The sequence below is a fragment of the Cricetulus griseus genome, chromosome 5 (assembly GCF_003668045.3).
Source record: "Cricetulus griseus strain 17A/GY chromosome 5, alternate assembly CriGri-PICRH-1.0, whole genome shotgun sequence".
NCBI lineage: Eukaryota > Metazoa > Chordata > Mammalia > Rodentia > Cricetidae > Cricetulus > Cricetulus griseus.
Genome location: NC_048598.1, coordinates 27,580,911 through 27,587,531, shown reverse-complemented (window position 1 = coordinate 27,587,531; position 6,621 = coordinate 27,580,911).

The following is a 6,621-nucleotide window of genomic DNA, read 5'->3' as shown; positions in this document are numbered from 1 at the left end:
CTTGATGATGTCTAGTATTTCTCTGAGGTCATAATGCCAACTTTCATTTGTGTCAAGCTATACAGTTTACAAAGTCTTTGCAAGACTATTGTTTAATAAGGTTCTCAGAGAAAACTTTTTCTTTTCTTTTTGAGATTATACTATAATTACATTATTTAGCCCTTCCTTTCCTCCCTCCAAACCCTCCCATACACATCTCCTTGCTCTCTTCAAATTCATTGCCTCTTTTCAGAATTGTTGTTACATGCATATATGTATATGTAATGCATATTCCTACATATAACCTGCCCAGTCTGAATAATGTTACTTGAATGTATGTTTTCAGGGTAGACCACTTGATACTGGATAACCAGTCAGTGTTCGCTTCCCTGGGGAAGACTATTTCTCCCACTCTCAGCATCCTTTGGTTGCCAGTAGGTCTTTGTATAGGGTCAAGGCCTCATGGGCTCTCCTCTGTCCACTTGGCATCTCTATTGTTATTGTCCTTGTTTATCTCAAATTTAGACAATCACCCTGGTGAGATAGTACTGGTGTCACATCTGACATTCTTGGGAGACACAATATCACAGCAAATGTCCTGGTTCTCTGTCTCTTATAATCTTTCTGCCTCCTTTTCAGCAATGCATCCTGAGCCTTTGGCGCAGGAATGCTTGGTAGATGTACCCACTTGGACTGGGCTACACAACTTTACATTTTGATTGATTGTGGTTTTCTGTAGTGGTCCCTCTTAGGACAGTCTTAAGGTGACACAGGCAAACACTATGATTATCCCCATTTTGCAATGATAAGACAAAGGTTACAGGTTTTATCTAATGCAATGATTCTCAACCAGAGGTACTTTTGTAACCCAAGAGACTTTTCTCAATATTTGGAGGCACTTTTGGTTGTTGCAGTGAAGGCAATAGGAACGCTATGGAAATCTTAATGGTAGAGCCAGGCATGAGGCTCAGCATCCCACAACATGCTGGCATCTGCACAGCAGAGAGTCATCTGGTCTAAAGCATCTGTAGCACTGCAGTGGAGAAAACCTGATGCGAGGTCATTATGCTTTCTCACAGGGCTCCAACTCTGACAGTTCCAGGCCCTGTTCTTTTCAGGACTATGTGCAGTGTCCTTTGGTCTACTGTGACTGTTAGGCACCTGGGATAATTTAATCTCCTCACTAAGAGACCCAAACTAATTAAAGTCTCTCTGTGCAATGTTCTACCTATAAAAATGGAGACATTACCATTGATTTTTTAAAATGTTTTTCTTAGTCACAAAATGATTGTCTTCTAACTGTTGGAAGAGTAAATTGGTCTATCACATGGAAAGCAGGTAGCAAGTACATAGTCAACCTACCTTCTTCTCCATCTCTTAATCACTCCTTTTCTCAGTATCAGCTCTCCTTGTTCGCACATTGCCTCCAATGTGTACATTTTGCACCTCACTGGGAACTGTTGGGACTAAGCCCAAATGCTCAAATGGTGAGTCCTACAACAGAAAAGCAATAGAACATGCAAAAAAGCAACTGCCAGATTAGAGTGAATTCGGGTTCCAAAATGCCTGTGCCTGTGCATCTCCACAGCTTATATAACTCAGGCAATGATAAGTGCTGGCGAGGATATGGAGAAATTGGAACCATCATCTGTTGCTGTCAGGAATGTAAAATGATGCAGCTGTTTTGGAAGACTTTCTGGTAGTTCCTCATCAGGCTAAACATGGAGTTGCCATTAGTTCAGCATAAGAGTCAAGAAATGGAAACAACCCAATGTCAGTCACCCTTATGAATGGATAAACAAAACCCGTATGTCCACACAGTAGAATAAGGAAGGAAGTACAAATATATGCCATAACTTGAGTGAACCTTCAAAACATAACAGATGAAAGCAATTCAGTCATGAAAAAAATCACATTTTGAATGATTCTACTGAAATTTCCAGAATAGAAAAGTTCATAGAAATAGGAGGAGATTATCTGTTACCATGGGCTAAAGGGCTGGGGAGACATAGTGATTATGACTGGGTCCAAGGTTTCTTGATGGATGATTAAAATGGCCTCCAACTGGTTGTCAAGATGGTTATAAAGCACTTGACTACATACTAACAGCCACAGAATGATATACCTTAAGTGGTGGTATATGAATTAGATCTCCTTAAAGCTACTGACAAATAAGAAATAGTAACAAGAAGGAAGAGGAGCCAGCGAAAAGACTTGTGCAGTGTTTTGAATATCCCTTGTCTACGTTTTTTCAAACGTAGACATCCCAAGTCATTAGGAACGTGAGGGAAAGGGACCTCAACTCTCTTGCCTCACCATAGCTCTTACCCAGGACCTTTAGTTATGTTATCAATTAAATTAAGTAAGATTAGCAAGAGATGAGGCATACATGTTTTAGTAACTTTGTATGTCTGTGGGAAATTTCCATAAGACAGTGAAGTCTGGAAAAATGTCCAAAGCAAGATGCTTTTATACTTTGTAAACAAAGGGTAATAAATCTTAGGATAGAGACAAGACATAAGAGAATGGTTAAACACAGGGAAACTGTGGAGATCAAATATATGGAAGAATTCAATGAAGCAAGGCTTGTCTGCAGTTCCCACTGGCACCTGGCTCTGAGCTGATAAAACTATCGTCTGTAAAGAATGATTAATGTCCTGTCATTAGGCAGAAATTAGAAAAGCAGAAAGTTTCTCTGTGTTTGAATATCCTTCAGTTCAATAAACTTCAATGTTCTAAGAGGAAATGTTTTAGTTTCCTGTTTCCAGGAGAAGATACGGTCCAATAGTGGTGAGTCTGGGCTCTGGAGTCAGGATGACTAAGCCAGGTCAGGTAGGTTTCTGCACTGATATTCTCCCAGACAGTGCAGATCCTGGAATCAGTATGAGGACTCTCACTTCTGCATGCATCATACCTTCTAGGGGCCTTCTTAAAATACACATTGCTGTATTCCACTTGTAGAGTGTCTGAGACAGTGGGATTGAGTGAGGCCAGAGAGTCTGCATCCTTAACAAGCTTCCTGATGATAACCATGTCGCTGGTCCTGGAACTATAATAAGATCTAATATTTAGTTCCAGAGGCCTGTGGCACATTTTATAATTAACACAGAAATCCATTATGTTGACATAAAATGACTTTATAGATATTTTATTTGCAAATTCCAAGTGTAGATTTTTTAAAAATTACTGCAGTTTTTGATAAAAAATTATAGGAAGGATTGAAGAATAGAACTCAGAAGACCTAAGCCATATATTTCTAGTTCTAGGAATTGGGGTCAAGAAATTCTCAGACTATAATTTTCTCATCTATGAAAAAATAGACCTAGTAATGATCCCTTTGTATAGACCATGAAGTTACGAAGAAAATATATGATAACTTACTTGAAAACACATGGCAAATCCCCAATGCACTAAACTTAAGTTCTGAATGCCTGTTTGTTCTTGGAAACCATCCTCTGTGTGGCATCCTACAATTCCTTCAGATACCTCCAAAGTTTCTAGACTCTCCAGAGACACCACATGGGAATCTATGCCCATGGAGGCTAGGAGGATAAAGATGCTGGCATGTGCATATTTTGGGAAATTTTGCAGAGAACAAGGTTGGGGGGGCACAAATAAGGCCTGGAAGCTTTTGCAAAAACAAATGTTGGAAGAGGAGGAGGAGTGTTTACAGTGATTTGTACTGTTTCTGAGCTTTTTAAGGGCAGATGTAGGACACTGCTCACAAGCATCAAGATGACAAATAGGAGCAGAAAAGCTTCTTGCAAAGGCTCCTCAACCCTGGCTGCACAGGCAAATCATGTGGGAGGGCTTTAAAGAACAGCACTCACCAGGGATTGCTCAGGAGCTTCTGACCAACTACTCTAAGAATGACACAGCAATTTTCAAAATCATCTCAGGTAATTCTTAAGGCCTGACAGGCTTAGGACAATTGTGGACGTGCATTAGAAGCCAGAGAGGTCAATCTAAGCTGGGGTGACTTCAGTTGCCAGCACTAACCAATCAGTCACATAGAGAAGTATAAAGAAAATGGAGCTGAGAGTAAAACCAAAGCTAACATACCCACTTCTTCCCTTTATTCAGTGACCATGAATGAGAGCAATTTAATATTCAGTACACCGAGAGCTCACTCTCCTGTGTGTGTGTAGGTGTGTGCACGCGCGTGCGCGCTCAACATAGTTGTTAAGCATAGCTCTCACACATCCCCCTAACAAAGCAGACAGACCATTACAAAAACCCACAACTGGACAAGATGCAAAGAACAACTGACTATGGAGTACCCAAACCCAACAGATGCATCTACAACACAACCTCTACACTTAGGGCTCAGGGAGCATCATGGGAGAAAGAGTGAAAAGATTCCAAGAACCAGAACAACAAGACATCTGCTGTGAGATAGTGATTTCTGTATCTGATGGGGAAGCTGCACCCATGAAATCTCATCAGTACTGCCCCCTAAATAAGAGTTGCACAATGGTAACACCAGTTGACATGCCAACGTGAATGAAGGGCATTTCATAAGTTCCCCTCCCCTACAGGCAATTAATGGCTGCTGAGAGGGGAATCAGTCTTCCCTGCGGATGAGTTCCCATAGGTGATCCAACCACGAGTGGTCAGTTCCAAAACCAGGAAGGACACTGACTGGACTCAACAAGCTGTAACAATAGTGAAAGACGAGGTCATGAGTTGGAGGTGGAGGAAGGGAGGGTAGAAATGATTTAAATCAGTACTCAAGTATGAAATTCTCAAAAAAATAATTAAACTAAAAAATAGTGTCAATACAAACCACTTGGGTCCCCTGCAAGGCTACAATCCATCATTTCTAGGACAGAACTATATTTTAAAAAGATTTTGGAGTTTTCAGATATCATTGGCCAGCAACTATGATTGGAAGAAACTGCAAGGAAAGCTATAGTGAGTAGTGGGGAATGCTATGTACCTAAGAGATGGCCAAATGAGATTTCTCTGGGTGCCAATGTGTGTGTGTCTGCATCCATATGTGTTTCTTGAGCTTTTCCTTTGGCTCTTTTTCTTTTGTCTATTTCAACCTATTCTGGTTTGTTTTTATATTGTCTAATTTTATTATTGTTGTTTTTTTGTATTTTTTAGATTCTTGTTTTTATCCTAATGAGAAAGAGAAATAAACCATGTGGATTTGGGTGGATGAGAAAGTGGAGTGAATCTGGGAGGGGAAACCATAATCAAATATAACGTGTTTTATCTATTGTCAACAAAAAGTAAATGCAAATAAAAATTTTAGAAAGAGATGCTCAAATGACTCAAAATACTAGAACAGCTAAGACTGAAAGATGCATGCCATACCAATAAACAAATAAAAAAATCCTCAAAAATCATTAACCATGAGATAAAAATACCCATATCAAGCTGTCACTGTACATCTATTTTAATGACCAAACTTTAAAAGGAAAGGGTAATTCTGGTAGGGTGGTATAATGGTATACCAGGCAGCTTCTTTTAAAGTTAAACATATTCTGACCTAACGTGCTGGAAATCCCAGTCATAATTATTTACAAAAGTGAAATGAAGAAGTTGTTCATATAAAACCCTCTCTTCCTCTATAGAACCTTTATTCATAAGTACTTATACATAATTATACATAATTTTTACATACTTGAAATAACCCACACAGGCTTTGGATGGTACGTTAGTAGGGGACATCCATGCTGTAGAATCCTTCTCAGCAGCAAAAAGGGGTGAACATCTAACATGGCTCAGATGAGTCTCAAAGCAGGGGTAACTGGAGAGAGACATATGTGGTGTGACTCCATTTATTTCACCATTTGGAGCAGGAAAAATTGTAGAGGGAGAAAACAGACTGTTTGGGTACCAGAATTGGGTACTGGGAAAGATGTGGATGCAGAGGAATATAAGGAATGAGAAAGAGAAATGCTCTTTTGTCCCATTGTTCCGTAGCTTGATTTCAGTGCTGACTCCAGGGCTGTGTGCTACACAGTTGAAAAGCTGACGTTTGTTTTATACACTGGACATCAGCGAAAAGAAAAGTCAATGTAAAGTAAAATGGACCGACAGATAAAAAGTAAGTTTCATTTGCCTTTAATCTATTATATACTTAAGAGCAGAGCACAGATTCTAGAGCTGAAGGGATCAACTTCAGCAGCTCAGGCAGCTGCTTCAGAACAGAGACGATGCCCCACTGCTCCCTGCACGGACCAATAGCACTTCTACCTACAAGTAAGTAAGTAAGTAAGTAAGTAAGTAAGTAAGTAAGTAAGGACTTCTAACTGCAGACCTGAAAACTGATACAACCGCTTCTACTCCAAATTCAAAGGAAGAAACCAGGCACAACTAAACAGTTGTGTCCCTTTAACTTACATTGTTTATATTTTATTGTTTATATTTTGAAATCATTACCTCGATATGTCTGTGATTCTAGAAGTCTAAGCTGGAGATAGGATACAGGATTTGCTAGTGAGGAGGGGAGTGGACGGAGGGGTGGGATACAGGGAGATGAGGGATGCACCGATGAAGAGGTCTTTCTTAGGTATTTCTGATGAGAATAATGGAGCAGTTGGCCTGGATCCTCTCCGTGAAGTGATTCTCCAGGGGGGCTTCCTTGATTTACATGGTCCTTGTATATTCCTAGAATTCCACCTTAAAACA